This window comes from Gallus gallus, chromosome 3 (genome assembly GCF_016699485.2).
Source record: "Gallus gallus isolate bGalGal1 chromosome 3, bGalGal1.mat.broiler.GRCg7b, whole genome shotgun sequence".
NCBI lineage: Eukaryota > Metazoa > Chordata > Aves > Galliformes > Phasianidae > Gallus > Gallus gallus.
Window position 1 is genome coordinate 25,648,325 of NC_052534.1, and position 23,888 is coordinate 25,672,212.

At 38.5% G+C, this 23,888-nt stretch overlaps 1 long non-coding RNA gene across 1 annotated transcript in view; it reads right to left on the reverse strand.

The window, feature by feature from the left end:
- Nucleotides 1–15,459, reverse strand: part of LOC101751111 — a 57,591-nt gene extending 42,132 nt beyond the window's left edge. The window contains exons 1-3 of the long non-coding RNA XR_006938813.1: nucleotides 15,242–15,459; nucleotides 14,624–14,750; nucleotides 10,540–10,640 (exon numbers count right to left, since the gene is read on the reverse strand). This is a non-coding gene — a long non-coding RNA (uncharacterized LOC101751111). The remainder of the gene's footprint in view (nucleotides 1–10,539; nucleotides 10,641–14,623; nucleotides 14,751–15,241) is intronic.
- Nucleotides 15,460–23,888: the final 8,429 nt, after the last annotated feature.

Consider the following 23,888-nt stretch of genomic DNA (forward strand, 5'->3'; position numbering starts at 1 on the left):
TTGCACTCAGGGGTTCTCTATGTTTCTCTAGAAGTGCAAACTAGTGACTGGAGGTGGGAAGGTGTAATGTGTCCATGCATGCTTTCCTGATGCTTTCTGTTGAGAGTCACACAGCCGGGCCAGAGAGTGTCAAAATGTTCATCAACAGCTACAAACTGATGAGTTATTTCACATGTAGTCTTTCTGGGAGATACAGTTTTGAATGCTCACTTAATGACTTAAATAGTTTTATATTCACAGAACAAATACTGGGGGTGGGTGGAAGAGAGAAGTGTCAACTTTTGATTTCTGCTCCTAGGATTACTCTGTTTGAAGTATGAAATTCATTTATGTCTTGGCATGTGTACCAGGAGCTGGGGTTTCTTCAGTGCCCAGGCTCATCCTTGCTGCTGCCACCTTCTGCCTTCTCTGTGCGAGCAATGCAGCTGCAGAAGGGCTGTGTGGAGCAGGCCATGCACTTGATCCGGAAGTATGGCCCCGAGGCAGGTCTGGTCTTCTTCCGCAAGCAGCACGTGATGGTAACACTGCTGGTAACAGGTGAGTATCCCATGTGAGGACAGCAGCCATATATCATTCCACTGGCCTGCAAATGCCATGAGCCAAGGTTTGCGCCTTTGTTTTGTTGAGGTCAGATGCTGCAGTTCTTGCCAGACCTTCCCAGGGCATGAGAGTATGTGGGCTTCTAGTCAGAGCGGGTGACCAGCTGATTGCACCGAGCCCCAAATCTGCTGATATTGTGACTTCTGAGCAGCAAGGTGCCTTGTGGCTCACATTGAGGCTGTTCTGGTCATGGGGAGAATGCAACCTGCTGCTGCTGACAAACATTTCAAGCCCAATGCAGAGGTACTCAATGCCACCAGCCTTAGGAAAGTGCTCAGTGGGTGTTTTTATTGCACTTCTGCCCTTAGATATTCTATGCCAGTCCACTGTCTCCTTCCTCAGCTATCCCTTGTTTTTCCTTTCTTTCTAGTGAGAAGAGACTCAACCTCGGTGCAGTCAGGGCTGTGCTGGGCAGGAGAACACCCTTCACATTCCCAGATATGTCTCTATCTGTAGTGCACAACTGCATGGGTGGGTCACGCTGCTGTATCGTATTGCAAATTCATGTCTAATTTGACCCTGAGGTCTCTGTCAGCATTGCTGCTTTCTAGGATTCTCCCTGCCTTTGAATGTCTGTGTTTCAAATTACATTTCCCTGGGTGTACTGGGTTACATTTTCCCATGAATACCACTGTTATTTTCCAGCTCCATATTTTTAATCACCCTACTTCCACTTTTATTACCTCTTGTCTTTGGTGATGCTTGTAGGTCCTTCAATGAACGTGAATAAAGGCTCTCAAAACAGCACTGTCTGTGACTTTCCTCTTCGTAATTAAAATGGTCCAGCATCCTTTCTCTCCCCCTGTGCTTTATTGAAAACATTCAGTAAAAAACAGGAACTATCCTCTATGTGACTGTCAGTTTGTCCATTTCCCAGCCACTAATATCTCTTTAGCATCACCCTCAGTTTTAGAGTCAGTTTTTAAGCGATCAATGGGGCCAATTGGAATGTATTTGGAGAAAGAGGTCTCAGAAGACTATGTGTCAATATCTTAATTGATTTAATATACTGAAAACCGCCTTATTTTCTTAGGCTACTGATTTTGGGGTATTTTCTAAAGGAAATCACTCATGTGATGAGTCATCTGTTTTCCACACATTCCCAGCTCAGAGGCAAAATCCCCTAAGGCTCGGAGCCTGGTGTAGCAATCAGTTACAGAGGCAACAACCAGCTGAACCTGGTCAGAACTGTGCACTGGCTTTAGTGCAATAAAATCTAGCTCATTGATGGCTTTCTTGGGCATTGCCTTGGCTGAGGCTAATTTGTCATTAGGCTTTCTCTTACAGTTTCCTTTATAATTCCACTTTCACTAACTACTGTAATAGTACATCATCAAGGTATTGTTAACTATGCTTTTCTTAGTCTAACCAGACAATCCCAAAATAATTGCAACACTTATTTTTTCCCGACTCAGCAGAAGAGAACCTCAAGCTTCAATTCCCTGTTCTTCTAAATTATCAAAATGTTGTGCTACTGAAACTATGATGTAAGGTAAAAAGATTTCCCAGTCATTCCTATTAAATGCTAAACACAGCTAAGTCAATAGTCTTAGAGCTATTAAGGCAGCTGTACAGGACAAAGCAATAGGGTGGGAAAATCTAAGGTGTATTTAACACACCATAATAATAAGCTAATAATACTAATATGTTAATGTTATAATACTAGTATATTACTGCTAGACAAGTAGTGATAATGGGAGGAATAAGATCTCAATACATTTTCTATTTTGTATCTTATGTGCTAGGGTAGATACAGCAGCCCACAGCAGCCGTTTTTTCACCCTCAGTACTTTGTTTGATTTGGATTTAATAGTGATCAGCTCTCCCTGAACCAAAGCCATTTTTCCCCCCAATCCCTACAGTTCAAACAAACAGAACTGCTCCTTGCTATAATTTGTAGCGAAATGCTTACAAGAAAATTTCAGCATCAATGTAAATAAAAGGGATTAATGCTGAAAAAACAGACAAATAAAAGTACTCATTGCTCAGCAGCAGCTTGTGTGCATGAAGCCTCCATCATAAAAATCCTTTAAAAAACCATTTTCTCATTATGTGGATTCCAAAAAGCTCTGCTGACTCCTTGTCCATGGCACTGCTCAGTCCCACTGTAAGGATTGCTCCCTTCCAAACCCAAACCTTCCAAGCCCTGGGGCTGGCTGTAGGATACTGCTGTGCTCTTGCACAAGTTTTACAACAGCAGCAGGTAGAAGCCATGTCAGGCTTCTCTTGGTGTTGAACATTACCAAAACAACTGGCAGTACCATCAGAGCATCGGCAGCCTTACTTAGTAATGCACGATCCAGATATTGCAATGCTGAAATCTAATGGCATCAGAAGCCACTGATTATTTTCTGAGTTTCTCAAAAGTCTAATGTTTTGTTCCTAAAGAAAACAATAAAAATTTAAAGAAAAGAAAAGGGGAGGGGGAGAATGCATCCTATGTTTCCTTTCCCAGAGGACAGATTTTGTTCTCATTTGCTCTAACCCAGGAATGCCATTGAGCCAGCACCAGCAGGACTGTGCCTAGAATCACATCCCTCACCCCGTGTTTTAAGGTAGATTCCAACACTGAAACAAGGCAGTGGTTGCGTTCTGTCCCTCCCAGTTTAAGCAGGGCTGGGGCTCCACCCAGCATAGTTTTACTGTCTTTGAGGGAAGAATTTACTTCACCCACTTAAAAAAAATAGCCTCACTTTCTGAAAGTGCTGCCTGTAAGGAGTGTGGCAGCACCAGAAAGAAACCACAGGCTATATTAATCCACAACAACATCTTTTGAAATAAAATTGCAGAAAGTATTTTCCTCCATCTATATTTCTCATCTCTGTGAAAATCTAAATGTGCTTTAAACTTAATCTGTGTGCAGAACGGAGTTAGAATGTAAAATATTGCAAATCCAAATCCCTACGCTGAGGGACTCGAGGAGAGAAACTGCTAAATGCTTCTTGTCAGTCTAGAAAAGACGCGACTGCTAAACTCACTCATTTCAGAGATTTATTTTGCTAGAAAGGATTTTAATCTTCGCATTTCAGTTCCTCAGAGGAGGCCAAACCTTCCAAGTGCAGGGTCTGCAGCAGCGGTGAATCAACTATTGTAATATGCTGCCTCTTAAAATACTTCAGGGTAGTCAGGCATTAGGAAGGCTCCTATTTTGTGTGAACTGATCAAATACAGATGTTGCCAAAGAGTTGACCTTATTGACCGTGACTTAACTAGAGATTGAATGGCAGACAGACGGTCAGTAGTAGGGTGAAACCATGTTTTGGCGGTAGGGTGTAAATGTATATACAGTTTACAGGATGTGAATGACACCGAGCAAACATCTGTTCTATTGATAAATACTTGCTTTACTTCCAAAAATTTTTATCCCAGGGAAACCTGGTAAGAATAAATACTGCATGGTTTTGTTAGGCATTCTGTGTGCACGCTGTGCTCTTGGAAAACTTGAAATAGAAAAATATTAAAAATGGTACTAACTTTTCTCTCTTCCTGTAATATCAGATTTCATATAAAACTCATCAGCTGAGCTGAGTATTAGTCTTGATCAATGGCAGGAAACCAGGGGATCAAATGTTAATAAATCAGAAACAGATACCTCCACTTGAGCAGAAATATATCACTAACCTGAAAAATAGGGCAAATTATTTGACAACATTTATATGCATATGTCTGGGGGAAAAAAAAAAAAAAAAGGAAAAGCTTTTCATAAGTTCTGTTAAAAACTGAAACAAAGGACAAATATGGAGAAAAAAATAATGAAGTAATGAACATAGAGCATGCAATCAAAGGGACTCAGGAACATCTTTCTTTTCTCTTGGATTGACATAACGAAACAGAATCAAATGAACTGCTTTTAGCTAACACGACACCAACATATTTCTATGGCAAATTAGCCCTGTCACACTGCTGTTTGGTCCTTGGGTGAGGGTAATGAAATAGCTGGTGAATAGTAGGCCCATTTTAATGTGTCATTGCCTTTACTCAAGCAGCACCACAATTTCAATTCTGAACTGCACAGGAGTATGATGACCTTGATAGCATGAAAGCACATAAAAGCACAAAGGCCAGCTTTAACTTTGTTTTTTCTTTTTAAAGTTTTGGTACCTGGCTATTTCAGTTCAAAGCTCCTTAAATTCATTTCAGATATACACCCTTGCAGTGTGGTCTTCCCTTTAAATTGAAACTATTTGCTCCTGTGCATAGCCTGCTAAATTTAATTAGAAAATCCTGGTGGACCAGCAGGACAAAATTTCCCTTCCTTCCTATTTTCTCATTCCACAATCTATCACCTAGAGTAATTAGGACCAGTGAGGGATCGTCTTCACTGGATTAACCTTAACTAAATTGCATGCATTCAACATGTGCTCTTTTGATTAACTTGAGCCTGGACTGCTGCCTGTGATACACCCACCTTGTAATTCTACACACTTAATTAATTTCAGATGAACAGCAAGAGGGATAAGTTAAATTCTCCAATTAATAAACTGATATTAGTTAATGCATTTTAGCTTAACTTCTCATTCTTTTCCTGTGCAGGGATAGGAAAAACAGAAAATGAGAGGGAGGTGGAAGCGAGCAAGCTTTGCCAGTAAGTTTGCGATGACTTTTCAGGGCCTGATCCTGAGGCCATCTAGCAGATAATTTTCCCCCTGACAAGGAGAAGATTTTTGGCCGCAGAATCAGTCCCTGCATTTAAAGTATTAAATGCAATGGGCAGAAACGGGACTTTTTTTTCTTTCAAAATGATAAATAGGCATTATTTAAAACCTCCTCACCTTAACTCAGTTTTCCATATGGTTTCACTCATGCATAGGTTTTCCTTGTTATTAAAAAAAAAAATATTATAATATCACTGGCTGTGGGCCCAATCCTCCAGGCCTTAGTCCCACAAGCATATTTTTCTGCTCTCTATTGTCATGGGGAGCTGCCTAACAGCCTTGTCTTGCATACGTTTGCCCAGATAAGTAACTTTGCTTTTGAATATAGCCCTAGTGAATTCAGTAGTATTTATCAGAGGAGGAGAATTACTTATGTAGAAAAATATTTGCAGGAACAAGCCCTAAAAGTGCTATTGGAAATGCAAAGAAATGTGCACTGACAAAGAAAGACAGGAGGAAAACACTAGTCTAGTTCTTTTTGCCTGGAATTAACTTGGATGCTAACTGTAAAGCAGGGCACTTACTCTCCTCTGAGCGTATTGCACTGAATACTGAATTTCTCATTTCTAATGTGGAGCTCTGATGAAGTTTCTCTCCAGCATCGGTAAGCATGTGGTTTCAGTAAAACTGATAGGATTAACATTAAATGCACATTTATGTATTTTGCTGAAATGGAGATTGTCTGCTCAGCATCTTTCAGGACTGACTATTGAGTGGGAGCAAAATCAAGCCCACAGAAAACAAAACATTTTCACTCAGATATGTTTTTAAAATTAATTCTGTTACTGTAAAATCACTCACTGTTTTTGCCCTATAACAATCAGTATTTTAACAAATGCTGCCAGAAACAAACATTACATAGTTGTATTTATGGCATCTGTAAGTTAGCTATCAATGCTTTTGTCTGTGCAGAGTTTATATTTTCCACTAGAAAGAATAGCAATAAATGGCTTCAGGCAATAAGATGGCCTAGTCTGAGTTTTCTTCCTAATTAACCTTTTGCTGCTTCACCAAATCATCAAACAGTATTTTGTTATGCACAGCTATTTACTATAAATAAGCTGCTGATGTGATTTATAGCCTAACCGAAATCATAGGGAAATTTATTGGGTAAGAGCATTAAGATAAAATTTTCAAAACATCAGAACTGTTTATGTGACTTTGTCCCCCTGTGGAAGGTACTTTGGCACTGTAATCAGCTTGGTAATCTCTCAGGTCGTGCTGATACTTTGGACAATTTTATCTCCCAGATGTATTTAAAAAAGAATAATCAGACAAAACAGTTTGCATAGTAAAATCCCATATGAGAAGGAAGGAGGTAGAGACATATAATCTTTAAGTGAAATTGTCAGCATTTTGAGTCATTTTAAAACCACAAAACATGAATGCATGCAATTCTTGCCAAATTTCCACCGTATTTCCTTTGATTACATACATTTCCAGCAAACAATATAATAATCTTACATTTTTAAGGCTCTGTGTACAAACAGTTGGAGAGATGCAAGGAATACTTGTGACACAGAACAAACAAGGGAGAAAGCAGAAAATAAAGATTTAATACCGACTTACCCCACAGCCGGTCAGTATGCAAGATCTTATGGCTGAATACATTGTTTTTATTAGTGTCAAGTGCTTGATTTAAAGTAAGACCTCGTCACCTTACTGAGAGATATTTTTCCTGGGGTATATGCATGTACCTATTTATCTATTGAGTGCGAGTATATATATACACACACCTAGCAGTAGGCCTGGTTAGTGTCAGCTTGACTGGGAGAGGATGTTAGTAATTACTATTTCTCTAAACACTACTTTAGCATAGTTTAGTGTATCAGCTGGCTTCTGCTGCCAGAAGGACCTGTACTGCCTACTGGAAGTGACTGCAAAGCTGAAAGCCACAGTGAAGACCATTCCCATTCTCTGTCCTCCTTCCTGCTGAACTCAGTGACACTTCGCTTTTGATTCAGTAGAAATAGATTTTGCTTGAATCTTTTTGGGAGTTTTTCTGGGCACCCCATGTACTGGTTCCCGGGGCTATGCCTAGACCACTGCCACCCATCTGGCCAGTTCTGCTGAGGCTAAGAACAGCAGCATTGGTGGTTCTGCTGGAGCTGGGACTGTCTACAGATCTGCAGAATTGTGCTTTCAAATGGACATTCTCTTCGTCCTCTTTATTACTTCTGAACATGTTTTCAAGTTAAAAAAAACAAATGCTAACTAAGAGCTGTTAATTCAACTCTGATGCTTCAACCTGTTATACACACGTTTTTCCCTTCTTCAGGCAGCATTTCTGTTGTGTTACAAATGGACGGAATGAGGTTCTCATACAGTGACATGAAGACAAAAAGCAGCCTGCATGTGTTAGTGGTAGAATGAGTCCGTGTTAAGAATAGCTTCTGGTCTTACATTTTATGAGCCCAGTAAATCAAGAGCATGAAAGAAATATACGACATTGCTGTTTCATGCACTGTCAGCTACACAGAAATTTTCATGTGCAAGAATAACTGAGAAAAAAATAAGTAAAAAGTATCTTCCCCTCACCCATTGATTGTTTTATGGGTAGGTCACTTTTTCATCTCTTTTCGCTCTGAGGAGTTCCTTGAAATAACAGCTTTGAGGGTTTTTTTTTGGTGGTCTCTATAGTATCTTTCCCATAGAAAGAAAAACTTGCATGGGGATATACTTCACAACACACACCCTTCACCTCTTCTCTATATGTGGTGCTTTTCTAGTACAGTCCTTAATTTTTTCTTAGGTGCTCGAGAACTTTTTACAGTTTATCACCAACTGGAATGTTATACATATTTAATTTTTACCTTGAAGTGTTCTTACACCAAATCATTAATCTTTATTGTTCAGTTTTGACAACAGTATTATTAAACAGGCTATTAAGTAAAAAGAATTGTAGAGAATGTATAAAAGGCCCAGTATTATTCTGATGACAGCTTCCTGGTGGTCCGTCATACATAAAACTAGCTATTAGGAATATGTTTCAAACTGGCACCGTAACACATCTTTCATAGTTGTTAAATTTAATTGTATAAATAGTCGCTGACTTCATTTGGACTGTTTTAAAAAAGTGAATGTGTAATAAATCACCCCATGAAAAAACTTTGCAGAACATCTTCAGCTACCATGCTAGGAGACAACTTCCAGTTTTTGTCAATACTATCTGCAGTAATTAGCTATGATATTGAGCAAAATTAGAACCTGATCCTTCAAGGATTTATACGCACGATCCATCAGGATCAATCAATATCTTCTGTAGCCATGGAAATATTCGCATGCATATGGGCAATTGTAAGTATGGTGTTTCAGGGTTTTTCAGGAGACTATTTTTCTAACAAGTCATTTTCAGAGCTCAGTCCCACTTGCCATAAATGTTGGCAAAACAAGTCATACTGGTAACAGTAGGCTTTTGGGTAAACGCAAAATAAATTCTGATGGCAGTAAAGATATTTTTCCTTTTAATGCAGTTACTGATCTTAATATTAAACCCTATACTTGACATGAGTAACCACCCAGCAGGGTGATACAGAATATGGGATAACTCAGGCATTAAGTGATTTTTCTGCAGTCTGCATGGTGCTTTCAATATTGACATGCACTCTGCTTACTTCCAGTTGTTGTCTTATAAGCAAAAGTAATGACTTTGTTCAGAACAGAGTATTCTTGTATTGAATGAGAGCTGGAAAATGGAGCGCCTTTTACATGAGACCATCTCTAAGCTGCAGTGTAGTTGGTACTATTTATTGACTGACTGCCACTAAAGGTAGAGAGAGGAAAGATAAAGCTGCTGCTTTCAATTATGCAATCATGAATGTAAGAAAGCAAAGCTGTAGAACTGGGATGGAAATCATTACATTTGATATGCCATGTCAAACAACAATAGCATTTGTGCTAGTCACATTTTAGAACACTGCTATCATAGTTGATTTTGTTATAAAATAGAAAACAGTGAACAATAAAATCTTCTGTCCTATCCCAAACTGTACTATTTAATCAACTTGGTTCAAAATCATTCTTGGTTTAGGCAGTAACCCAGTGTACTAGTTCCAACAGCTTCTCTACCATTACTAATTGAGAAATAAATATTCAAGATAAATCAGACTCTTATCAAGGACTCTGCAGTAACGGCAACCTGATAGCTACCCAGCTATTTAACACTGTGGCTGGCTTTAAATTTGTCTGTTGCATTCGCAGTTAAATAGATCATAACACAGCTTTTGGACCTCTAATAGCTTAGCAGTGAGGACTCCTACCCAGCAGATGCTTCAGCTCTCAGTGGTCTGTGATGGGCTGAGACCTTTCAACTCTCTATGCTGCTGGGGACTAAGCACTCTAAAAATCCATCTAAGACATACGAGAACCTCTGAGATCACGTCGTTGGCATCCCTTGACCAATACTGGGTGCTACTTCCAGAGCACTTCAATGCTATTTCTCCATCACTTGCCATGTCCCATTCCCTACTTCCCCTGGGGGATTTCCCTGACTGGCCCTGCCCTCTCCCATAGGGGATCCCATCCTGCCTGCCTACCCCAAGAGGGCACACCTGTCCTTGCCTGACCCACACGGCTCAGCCTTTGCTGTTCCCAGTTCAGGCAGTAAATATGCATGTACCATTAATAGTCAGTGTGGTGGAGGCTCCAAATCCTTTGCAAATGTCACTTGTAATCTCCAAAGCAGGACAGCATAAACAAGTCTGACTACTAAGCAAGGAACAATCTACTGTTTAAATATCAGCAAGAAGACATGCTGTGTAGTTGCTCACTGAAATCAGAAACTAGTGAATTAATCAAGGTAAATCCTAAATAAGAGTTAGAAATCGGATTGTCTTTAGCAACAATAAGCAGAAAAGGCTCTGAAGATCATTGCTTCTGCTTTGTAACTGAAAAATGGCTTGTGAGACAACCTAAGCCTATTTGTCTCTTTTCCTAATTAGGTCTTCCAATCTCATAAAAGATTCTACCACTAACAGAAAACCTTGCGTATGAAATAAAAAATGCTTTTTTTTTTTTTTTTCCTGTACAGATAATCTCCAAAGTGATTAGACTTTTATGAAATCAATAACAATATTCAAACAAGATTAATTTTCTAGGACCTTAATTGCCCAAAATTAACAATTAAAGAAAAATAAAAAACACTTTATATTAGCTTTTTTAGCAAGCATACAACTGCAGTATCTCAGCATAATGACTTTATTTGGCATTCTTATTTTCCAGAAGGTTTTTTTCCCTTTTCATGACCATTTCCTATAAACAGATATATTATAAGTAACATACTTACACTTCAGGAATGTCTTCATTTTTATCCTGGCATTCACATCTGTCCTTGTTTAATGCTCTGCTGGTGGTCTGGCCCCATGGTATGCCCACTGCAATGTTCATCTTAAACAATATTTACATTGATTAGGGCTCCGAGTACACTAGAGACACTTATTAGAAAATGAACACAATATCCTGGGATAACAGTGAACATCTCGAAATGTTTTCTTTCTGGGTCTCTATTAATGCATTGTTTAAGACTATAAACAATTGGCCGTCAAAATGGTAATCTGACAGAGAAAAACATTATGAAAATGTATAACATAAAATGTCTATGTCCAAAATATACAGATGATAAACATGTATGGAAAGGGCACACTGACATTTTTATTCAGATTATAATAGTATCTGTTGCAATTCTCAATACTGTCTTTTATGAAAATGCACAGTAAGACACTGTTTTTCCACTGAAATGTTGTAGGCTTAATTAATATAACATAAAATTGGAATGGGAAAGCATATTTTTGCAGACAAAACTACAGCAAGATTAAATATTTTGGCTTCATCGCCTAATATGCTTATGGGAGAAGAAAATTGGTACCCTTACGCTGCTGTGGTGAGGAGAAGCAATTAAAATCACCCATCTAAAAAAAATAAATAATACTGATTACCAATTAGTCATATGAACAAAAGTACATCTGTGCTACTGCTTTCCTCAATGTGGTCACTGTACATTAGTGCTGAGCAATTAATATCTGACATACAAATAGCCACAGAGTAGAGCATACAGTGTGACAGCCATCTTATCCACATGTCTATCCAATAAAAGCAATCAGCCAGTGGCTAATCATTTCTAAAACTGTTATATCCTGCCTGAGTTGGGACCCCATTGCCTCCCGTGCATTAACAACCTGTGCTTCTTGATTTATTCACTCACCTTAAGTCTATTAACATGAAGCCAAGTCCTAGTTATGATGACGGCTTAACATGTTTGCTCAAATTATAGACAAAAACCTGTGCTTGACTACACCATCATTTAACTTGTAGTGGGTAAACAGGGAGGTTATGGATTGCCCTGACTTCAGTTTGTTAGTATCAGTGAAGAAAATATCATTTACTAGTGAAGATGCACCAGTTGTGATCAGCTGCTTTGGGCAGTGAGCACATTAACAGACTAAAGAGAACATGTATGAAGATATATGTACACGCTTAGCTCTGACAGTTCCTTCACATTCAAGATACATTACATTTGGTCTTTCTTCTACAGACATCAGGAGCTAGACTTAATTCTATGAAATGATTTTAAGGATAAGAAGAGATTGAAGCATGTTTTCTCTGCAGGATGGCTGAGTTCAAACTGGGTGCGGCATTTTGCTCTGGATGGCAAAAGCTCTCTACAAGTCTAACAGACTTTTCTAATTGCAAGGGCCTCTACTACCAAATTTGAAAATATTGCATCTAAGTGATGCTATGTAAAGTCATGAAAGTGGGCTAAGAAAAGCCAGACTATGGCTTAGGTGAATTGCTTGAAGAGTTTCACTAAGGGACATAGCGCTGAGGCAGTAAGGGGAAATAGCCTCACTAAGGAGGATGCTTAAGCCAAAACAACTGCTTTTTATTTTCTGTCCTGAAATCAAGCATTTTCATACCAACAAAAAATTTTACAAATCCAACATTTGAATTCTTGTTAATATGTCCATATCTGTGAGGAAGAAAAATGCTCTCTGTAAATTAAAAAAAAAAAAACTGTGAACCACACTGGATGTTCAGGAATACCCAGAGCACAAGGAGAGGAGCAAGCTGTGGGAAGTTAAGAAGAAAGGAAAGCAAATAGAAAGGTAGTTTAAAGATTGGTATTCATTGCTGAGTTTCCATTTTTGCAGAATCAGCTTTGTCTGTCTCCAGCTGCAGTCTCCAGTTAACAAGAGAGATAAAAGAGAGCATGACAAGAACTGTCTATGTCTTATTGATGTTCTCCATTGCAGAAGGACCTTATGTCCATGCTGAATTGGGCAGTTTTGATAGCAGACAACTCACAGGGACTTTGTAGGCCTGAACTGTATAGGATTTAAGAGGAAAGGCAGAAACCACAGGGCCGGACCTGTCACTCCAACCAGATATCAAGGACCAGATGTGTCCCCAGTGCTCCTTGCTGTAGATGAGAGAGATCCAATAGCTTTAAAATGGACATAGAGGAAGAAGCTAGGTCATCAATATAATTCGGGAATAATATGGGAGAAATGCTGGCATCATTTGAGAATGGTGAAAAAGAAAGTCTTTGATCACCTTACCCCATCCTGGAATAGTAGCTTATGTCTGTTTATGAAAAATTACTGGTAGAGATATTGCTCCATAGGACAGTTTTACTCCCTTTAAGAGAGAGTTTCTTTTTACATCTTTCTTCTTGGTTTAAAAAGGGCTTGAGGTGCTCAGAAATGGTGTGATTTTTTTCTGGGTGAGAATCATGACAGTAGGAAAAAGACTCTTTCCTTTCCTTATGAAAGCGTTCAGATCTGGGCTTTTCATACATGCAATCCGTATGTACATGTACATATATCTGCTAAAAACTTCACAAAAGAATTTCAACATATAATTATCTTAGCAAAAGCCTCATGTTGTTTTATTAGCTGAGGAGTAATAGGCAGTACTGTGCTCTTTCTCAAAACATTATCAAAATGTAAAGATGTTAATGTAAGATGCTTGATGTAAAATAAAGTATTTCTTTTTCAGAAAAGGAAGGAAAAAAAAACAGCCTGAAAAAATACCAGAAGAAAAGAAAGGCTACTTTTGAACTAAGTGGGTCTCCAGGATTTGGTAAAACTGCTCAGATTAAATTTCTGAATCTTGTAATTGTCACCTGAATATTCTCAAAAACTTGGGGATGGGAGAGCAGTCGTTAAATGCTGTGAACCAAAAGAAAGTTTACATGTACAAAATGTCACTTTACTGCAGTATATGAATAAGAAAACATCTGTCTGAATAAGTGATTGATTCTGACAAATATGAAGTAGGTATAAGCAAATAAAAAGTGATCCCTCTAAATCTTGTTTTGCAGCATTTGGTAAATGTGCAAATAACGCAGGCTATATATATATAAGACGCAATCTAAAATAAAATACGGTTTTGTTCAATTTGTCTGTTAAATATGAGATCTACTGCTACTTTCTGTACCCTAGAAGTTTCCCAGAACTATGTGATGAATTCTTAACAGTTTATTTTTTAATATTAGAAGACTGAAAAAGGTCTCCTTCTGTTTCACTGTTCTCTACCAGTGAATCATAAGTCCCCTGTTACTCTGTGTGGAAAGTTATTTTAGCAATTCTGGAAATAAACCTACTGCTGAGTCAGCATCGTGGCTGAAAATGACAAGTTTCATATTAAGAAACACATTAGAAATAATAAGTAATGCTGTATCTCTTAACTTCCCCCGTTAAAATTAGCTGGTGTGGCAGGAGTTGATTTAGCAAATGTCATGCATGCTGGACATGAGAAATACATCTTGCATATTGTCAGCATGAAAAATCAAGTACATTTAATAGTAAAGAGGGTAAAAGAAATAAAACTAAAACACGGAGCTTTGGTGGAAGCAGCACTAAATATTTTACTCACATAGGCACTCACTAGAAAATACTGAAATGTAACCCTAAGGCAGACCAACATGAAAAGACGACTTTCTTTCTGTCTTCTCTGTTAGGTGATTTTCAAATAAGCAGTTTTAATAGCATTGCTAAATTTGTGTATTCTCACAGATGAAACGGTGGGATTTTATGATGGCGTTTGCCTGGAATTCTAGCTTTTCTGGAGAAAATAACTGGAGACAAAACATTTGCCAGCAATCAATCTTTACTTTCTGATTTGCTAAACATGTCCATATGTAGTTATTGCTTGTGTTCAGAAGACTAGTAGCAGTTTTAGAGTAGAAATACGCTACTACTGCAAATTCAGGTAGTCATCTGGCACTCATAGTGGGAAGCTTTTGTATTTTTTTTGGTAAAAGGAGATGGGTAATTTACTGCTACTTATACCTTTATACTGAATGACATTTTATGGCATATATTTTAGTCTATTAGAGAAATACAGCTGATTTTTCAAACAGTACACAATACCTTCTGGCAGACAAGAGAGCTGCTCCGTCCTTTCCCTCTTTACCATGGGGCCTGATTCTCTTCCACCAGCTGTCCATAGCTCACCTCTGCAGCCACAACAGCATCTCCCCTTTATTTGCTTCGAAACCTGAAACAATTTTTGCCTGTGATTTGGCCTCAGAAGATCCAATATTGGCTGAAATAAATAGGAGTCCTAAGATTGATTTCAGTTGAATTTGATAGGCAGAATTTCTTAAAATATTGCAGATCTCCCTCTATGACTTGGGGAAGTGTTCCATAGCAGTCCTTCACTGTCTTTGTCTCTTTTCTGTATTTAAGAATCTCCTTCAAAACTGCACCCCAGAGTCACTGAAATCCTCAAATACATCAATATTTCCCACTGGTAATAACACACTACTAAATAGTGCAATGACTCTACAGCATCATTTTGACACCATGCACATTACAAGCCACAAAAGTTTTGCAGAGAAGCAGAAACAAGTAGCATTAAAATAATGTGCTTATTAAGTAATTTTACACAGGAATATCAAGAACCCCAATTTTTTAGAACTTGCTATTAATATTTCACGGGATTTGTTACTAGTAAGTGTTGCTAGAAAAAATAATGACAAAACTTACTGTAAAACCTTTGAGTTCTTTTTCTTTTCTTCTCCTCTCTCAACGTAGCATAAATATGTGGTGAAAAGTCAGAATCCCGAGGAAGAAAAATGTTCCAAAACACTGTAAAAGTGCCTTTCCCTTCCCCACAGCCCAAGGGAGCACTGACTATTTCAATAATCAGTGTGAACTTTTTGGTTATGATTTCTGCTTCCTTTCCCTGTCTCTCCCTCCCTCTCAACTTTTTTTCCACAATCGTATGAGTATTACTGTTTTCTCAATAAAGGAAGTAGAAGAGCTGCATGACAGCGTTTATTTTAAGAAAACACAAAGCGTGTATTTAAATGAGAGGTAGTTTAAAAAGAAAATATTGGGCAGGAATTACACTCTTAAGAGAGCGGTAAAAAGATGACAAATACTACAGGGGAACAAATTATAAGTGCTGTATTTTTGCTCAACATGAAAAGCAGCACTATAGAGAACAAATTCCAAGCATTTTAACTCCATCCCGGCTTCACTGGGGATCAGTGTTCAGATACGAATAACTGTAGATTATTGTCAGTATAATGGAATCCTGTGATTAACAAAAAGGAGCAGGAAAAATGGACTTTCACTAGAGCTTCCATACTTTTCAGTCAACCTTCACTAGTCAGACATATGGACTATGTTAACACTTCAGGTTACTGGCCAAAAGTCAACCTTGAAAATTAATTTCCCAGAAATATAGAAATTGCCATTTTTCACACCTTGGATAGAGAAGGCCAAAACAACTAAAACTAAAAGTATCCAAATACTAGCTTGGAATTCATTGATTTCCTCTAAAATAGAAGCTGAATAAGGATGACAGGAATTTTTGTACAAGGTATGTGACCCATCACAAACCTGGTTATAATTATGGATTTCAAAACAGCGTCTAATAAGCCGAGACCCAGACAGCAGCACACAGTAGTGGAACACATCCAGTATTCATTAAAGATGCACAATCTATAAGTCCAGAGTTTAAAGACAGTTTTCAGACACAATTTTCCCACTTGTCTCAGGACTAAGGTAGAATAGCAAAAACAGAGGTAATAAAATGTGGTCAACCTCAATGACTTGGCGTGCATTCTTGGCAACAGTAAAATAGGGAGACCACAGCTTAGCTCTGAGAGTGAACTTGCAACACCCTGAATTTTGCATCCTTTTCTTTCTGCAACTGTTTTTGTTGGATCAAATAAATCATACATTTGCTTGTATTTTCAAATATGGCACACCAAAAACTCACCTACCATCTAAATACACTTAAATACACCACAATCTCTGAGAAATAGCAAATTTCTGATTGTTAAAAATTTAGATTCACCAATTGTCACAACAAATGTAAAGAGATGCTTCTATCCAGTAAAGATGGAAGAAGAATTACTGCACTGAAGAATAAAACCATAATCCTTTACTTGGCTTTCTGCTACTGGTTTTGGGCCCATATGAGAACACCTCTCACAAGGTCTGAGCTTCTAAATCCTGGATTTAAAATCAAGATCCTTAGCTCTTTAGGTAAGAGGTGAAGCCCATTAGTAAAGAGAAAGAGCAGCCTCATAAAACTCACTATGTGTCATTGCCACAAAGGGGAATGTGTTCCAGTGCCAGGGTGGGAAATATGCAGGTTAACCATCCAGCTTGTATTTGCCAAAATGAGAAACGAATTTACGGTGTGTAAATACTTGTATGCATAATCATCCAAACAAGCTTTTACCTTTGGATTGCATATTTGCAATAACTCATTCAAATAGCGGGTTAATCTACAATAATAAAGACATATGCATTTGCTATTATGTAGTCTATCTAAAAAAAAAAATTCATCTTGGACTAGGTAAATATTACCACCAAATGCTGCTTATTCCGACAGGAAAAAAAAAAAGCCCTTGCTTTAACAGTCTGGCATTTTCTGGCAAAAAGGTCTTTTGCAAAAGTACCTCTCATTGAAAATACCTCATTTGGTACCTGTGAAAAAAAATGAGTGACTGTTCAGGAGGCTGACATCCTTATATTAAGTTGTTACAAATCTGTCTTCTAAACAACACTAAGGAGATGGTGGCTTTAAAGGAGTGAATTCCATTGTTTGGCTTCAGCATAGTGTGAGAGGGATGCAGAAGGCAGAATCCTGGGATGGTATACCAAAATAAATACTTCAAATCTAATATGCATACAGTGAGAATAGTTCAAGTGCAGCATTGCCTAACCTAATAAAAAGTTTTGGTACAACAGCATCTGTTGGAAAGAAAAAGATAATCACCATGCTTATAATGTGTATTTGTTCAAATTTAATTAGAATTATTTCTCTATATAGAAGTATTCTGGACTTCTAAAATTGCACAGGTACACATCATTGCTCAAAATGCTTACAAGCAGGACTGTATGGCAATATGGGTGTAGATCTGTGATGTGACAGAACTACTCTTGTGCAGAGGCACTGGAGGCCTCACCCACAAAGCGCCGTTCAGATCCAGACACAGGGGTGATACCGATGGGGAGGTGCTGAGAGAAGTGCTCAGCGCCTCGAGGGATCAGATTGCGACATGGTGCAATGGGCACAGCAGGGCGGAGGGCAGTGAGAATTAGATTTGCCACTGAAAAAAACAGAACAGGGTTAGATGTGACTCACTTTCCTTGAGGTTTAGAAAGACGTCAAGGAAATATAGCAAGTTTGGTCCTCACTAAGCTAGTTTAGGCAACTAAAATATCGCTACCATGGCAATATCTTGAGCTTTTCTTTTGAAAACAGAGGAGAATTTTGGCTAGTTTTCTGGAGTAAAGCATGAAATCCATTCAAGTAGATCACTTCCCCTGTTCTCCCCACTGCACAACAGCCTCCTTCTTCGCACACGCAGGCACGCTGGTCCCAGGCTGCAGGGACGACTGGAGCCACCCGCCTCCCACTGTGTCCAGCCAGCCTGGCCCTCGTGCGACATGGGAGCATGGGGATTTGCCAATTTGCTCGCTCTGATCAGATGAATATCTCAATTGCTGATTCTCACCGAACAGTGAGAGAAACATGTGCCCACAGCTGAGAACAGAACTGTTTTTTCTCGACATGGGGGTGGCTAAAGGAAAGGAGAGAGAGACAGAGAGGGAGGGAGAGAGAGGCAGCTATCAGTGTTTGCAGTTGCCATCATGTGGGCACTATTGCTAGAATAACTTCCAATGTGTAAATGTATAGCTTGATTTTAACAGCTAGTGAGGTTTTCCTCAAACTGAAAGGAAAATTTATGGTTGCCTTTCAGTAACCATAAATAGTGTGTGCTGTCCCTTACCCATGCTCTCGCGGTGCCTTCCGTCTGAGGTGGCAGCAGTCTGTCCTTGCTGTGCACGCGGCTCCTGGCATCTGCTCCTCTCCCCACTGCTGACACACAAGACTACACCAGTGCATGGGAAGGCAGGGTGTTTGCTTTCAAACAGGAGGAAATAAGGACAGGATCCATCTGGGGTGCAAATTTAATTACCAGTTATTTGTATGTGTGAGCGTGACCATGTACCATCATCATTTTCCCTCCAAAATGTGACATGGGCAGAGGCCAGTGAATATATTCATATTTGAAATAAATTTAAGCAGCACTGTGCTAAAGGGCTCTGAGTGCTGCATTTCAGAGGGAGGCCAGACTCTACAGCTATCCTGAGATGTCACAAGGCATAACTAAAAATAACTTCCAGAAGTGGATTCTTCGTTTGCTGTATACCAATTAAGTGAGACCCAGCATGGCCTAGGTCATGTATAGATGGTGGTGAATGTAAACGCAGCTCAACTCTCACATTACCCCCTTTTGAACTAGTTGAAGAGATAGGCAGACCCTCCCAGCTGTTTCTGTGCATATGCTTCAGTTCACTCTTGCTGCTACAGATTGATGCTTCCAGTGAGTGCGGGTACGGGGATGGATGGCATTCAGAATGACTCATAATAAATAGCATATTGCAGGGCTAGGCTTAGCAACTGAACATCTGTTGTGCTACCTATTATTAAAACTTCTCACTTCTATGTAGCTAATAACCCAAACTAATAAATATTGTCCTCACAGATCCTACCTAAGGAAATCCCATATCCTCTTCGTTTGGTCACAGTTAATTCTGTTCAGTGCAAAAGATGAGAATGAATTTCATCTTGAGGCATTTAAAACCATCAAAAGTTGTCTATCTCAGGGATATTTAAACAAGCTATATAAGCACAATAACTTGTCTCTAAACTTACTTCTTTCTCAGAAATTTAAACACATCCCACATTCCACATCCCAAGAACCAAAACTTTGTGTCTATCACAGTTAGGAGGCAGACAGAAGTTAAAAAGGACGAAAAAGCATCTTCCAAAATAATTACTACATGCTCAGCTCATTGTATAGCCTCACTTACGGTGTGACAGAGGTCACTGCAACTGTGCCTAAAAAAAGGAACAGTATCTGAAAGAAAGAAAAATATATTACATCTATTTGGTTTTTAAGCTTTTTTCTCGGGTCATTCTTCCTCAGAGAGAAGTGGAACTGTAAGTGCAGATGTGTAAAATTGGAAAATCAGCTGATGAAGCAGAATGTTCACTTTGTGAGAGATTCACTGGGTGAGGACATGAAATATAGTGGGAGGCCCCATGCAAGCAGAGAATAAACCATGTATCAAATCTAGCACCTTGACCATCAAAAGGTATCCAAAGAACAGCATTGTGACTAGATGATCTAAGTTACTCCCTTTTAGCTGAGAGATGCAAATAGTTGCCAACAAAAATGTTAGGATTTGACAAGACTTGGCAAATTGCTCGGATATAAATTCATGTTTTGTGAGTTATAAGGCCTTCCAGGAGATGTGACAAATCCTGAAAAAGGGTGGAAAAGCATGCACAGCCCACAGAAACTTACTCCCTTTTCATGGACCTGCCAAAAGAAAGGAAATTTGAAAAAAAGTGCACAAGAGACTTGCCAGTGCCAGACTTACCATTTCATTTAATAAGCACACCTCATAAAAAAGTTGAAAAAATTAATGATTGTAATATAGTGTATGCATATTATAAATAGTGACCATTTCAGAAAGGAAAAGCATTAAGTTTTTGCCCCAGGGACAGAGAAGCTATTGAGACTGAAATGAAATGTCCTAACCCAAGGATTTGTACCCAAAAAATTGATAATGGTTATCTCTAGTATGTACAATTTTTCTTCTTCTCTATCTCTTCCAACAATATTGACTGTTAATATTTCAAATGCTGCAGGTAATGGTAAAGTCATTCACTGACACTGTCCTGACTTCTTCCAAAGTGAGTGAAGGCTGGATGTGTGCAAGGTGAGCTAGGCCCTTTCCCAGCAAACAGGGGCAAAAAAATTATGCTCAGACATGTCAGATAGTGGATATTATCCTTCACCTGATCAACCAGAATAGGCAGGGGTGGGAAAGCAGGAAAAAACCTTTTGCAGAGCATGACCTAGGAGAGAAGCAGCTATTCATGCCTGCAATCTGCCTCAAGCATTAAAACACAACTTAACCCATAAGAGCCCTCTTGTACTCCTTGTATATGTCCCACAGTGGTGGGTTTAACAGGATTTCACTCTTGTGCTGGTGGTGTTGGTGATGAAGCAGGTTGGTGACCAAGGCTACACAAACATACTCTGAAGAGCCAAACAAAAGGGAATAGTATTAATGCTCTATGGACCTGGCAGTCGTAAGACAGCCCTAAGAGCTGAACATGAGCAAAACATTCTAGGGCTGAGTTCATTATGGAAAAGTCTCACAATATAAATTGTGCTCAACAGGCTAATTTTGGAAATTTAAGAATTTGTAATACAGAGCCCTTCCTTCGTGGCAAGATGTTGTAGGGGATGTAGTATTTGATTAGAATGAATTCTAGCAGCCTCCACCATGATAAGCAAATTTTTTCGGAGCTGAACTGCTGAAGAATGTGATTTAAATGATGAACAAATGTAATGAAACCCTTCAAAACTGATCATGTATAATATCTGTTAGCAGGGATTCTGCATTTTGAAAGATCTTAAGTAAAAGGGAACTAATTGCTCCAAAACTTTTCCTTCCTTTGCTTTTTTTAAACACGTCTCCTTTAATTTCCTGAGATAAAATGTGACATTTAGAATATAAGGCTGCTCAAAATTAAACATTCTAGCATGCAAAGTGATGGAAATTTATTTTAAAATATTGCCCTCTGTGGCTGCCTCATGGGAAACACATCTTGTCTTCCAGCAGGTAACAGAACATAGCGGTTGTGCAGTTCTGATTGAATTAGTGCATTTTATTATGTGAATGTCTATACTAATTTTCTGTTTCGATACCCATCATTTCTCTGATGGCTGAGATCTCTAATAATGTTTTGTGGAGCACGGTGACAACTGAATGGATCCCCAGGTACAAATTTAAATTGGTCACTTCAAGCACATGATCTTTTACACAGTTAAGTCTTCTTGCAACATAGCCAAAGTGTCCATGACACCACATTCACCCAACGTCATTCATCCTCTCCCAGTTACATTATTTACTACCAAATCATTCTTCCCCTTCCTAGTTTACATGCATAGCTTAGCATCTCCCTTCTTTTGGATGTTGTCTTTCCAAAGATGTTCTTCACATTTCAGGATGACGCATGAGAATAACAGGGTCCAAAGTACCCACAGACAAACATCCACAGATTTATTTAGCCTTCATCATTACGGAACTGGATCCAGATAAAAAGAAAACAGTACCTACATCAAGTTTTCAAAATCCTTACAAAAAGATTCATATCAGATTCCCTTCAGTTCACCGGGACTATATTTCCTACCTCAAATGCATTCACTTTCCACATGTACTCTAAAGACATAAATACACACCATCACTCAGCTTGCATCTCAGTACACCCAGCTGTATGGAACAGTTGCCCTCTCATGTCCTCCTCTTTTTCCCCCAGGTGAAGTACATATTTTAATATGTAAATATCTATGTGTGTATAATAAACACGCACATCTATTCACAGAGAGAAAAATCATAGAAATTAACTAAATGCTTACATAAATGTGGACTTAGTGGCATAGATACAGAATTGACATTTCAGAATTTTTCCCTTAGTTAGTTGTTAGCACAAACTCTTCTTGTACTTTTACAGAGCTCTGTGAGTTGCTCAAATGTAAGCTTTTTGTTCTAGAAAATAAACAGAAAAATGCAGTGGCTGCCCATGTTAATGTCTTCATTTATACCTTGCATTTTCTCAGCTAGCCAGAATTTTGCTTAAAGAATGTGCTCTTGCCTGCCCAAATATGCATCAACATTCATTTGTACAGTCACATATATGCAGTTCACAAGGATACTTGACCCAGGTATAAGCCCAGCAGTAATAGTCTCTGGCATTAAGTTTTTCCTTTTTTTTTTTTTTTTCAGTCAATAATCAGTAAGGCACAAATTATTACAGATGTCATTAGAGTTCAAAGATTTTCACCCCTTCAACTGATACATCAAATGTTTGAGAGAATCATGCTTCTTCCTGGTTGTCATATCATCAGTGATTTTCTGTACCCTGCTTTTGACCTACTCTATTAATGGAACAAAGTATAGAATATACCAAGGTAGCAAAAACATGGCATATAATCAGTTTTACCATGTAAAGACTTAGCAATTTGAGAACTAGCACTTAGACATATTTTGGTTTTGTCTGTTTCTTTCTATTATGTCTCAAGGGTTTTAAATAATGTACGCGTGGACTGCAGAAGAATCTGACTTCTCTCTCCCCTAAATCATATCCTGTCTAAGAGCTGGCAGGAAGCCTCCTAGAGAAAAAAACCAAAATACACATTTTTTAATCTTAGCCTGGTACCATTAAATGTACTGCCACAGAGTTCTCATGCAGATCTGCAAAAATCATTTTTCTCATTATTTGTAATGAAAAATTGAAATATTTTTAGTAAGTCCTTCTCTGCATCATAGCTATGATGAATATGGGCCATTAACCTTTCAAAGTATACACTCTCTTTATTGTTGAGATAAGCCCAAAACACAGAATGTGTTGCAAACCACAGGATTGTCTGCATTCCCATCATAGACAGTTTAGTTCCAAAGCGATAATCCAAGTCAATAAGGTAATTTTGAATCAATTTTAACTCCAATATTGGCTATTCTGATGAGCTCTAGTTATCAAATGCTGTTTTAATATCAGAACTGGCCTCTTCCTGAAATCAGAAAGACATTTTTATTGTTAAGACTATAAAACTGCTACATATAAAGCAGCATAAAATATATCCTTTTATTGTGTGGAAAGGGCTACAGTGATCTGTACATGAACTACAGGCTACAAATTGTCAGCTGTGGATTTTGGACAGATGATGAATTACTAATGGGGACAGAATTGCTGCTGGGGGAACTTCAAAGGAAATTTATTATTTGATATGATGAACAAGCACTGGTTTGAGTAGACTCCTAGTTGATCCACCTTAGCACAGAATTCCATCATCTGCTTTGTTGTTATACCATATGTGGTGCTGAAGGGGAAAGGAAGAAAGGAGAAAGAGGAAAAAATTGCTAACGTAATGTAGATTTTTCACTTTGATTCACAAAAATACTTAAAATCATCCTTGATTTGCTTAACTCTATACAGCTCAATGGTGAAATTTAGTAGAAATGGCAAGCTATAAGTACAAGTTTTCTCCAACCTTCTCCAAGATGAGCGAAAAATTTCAGGCTTATT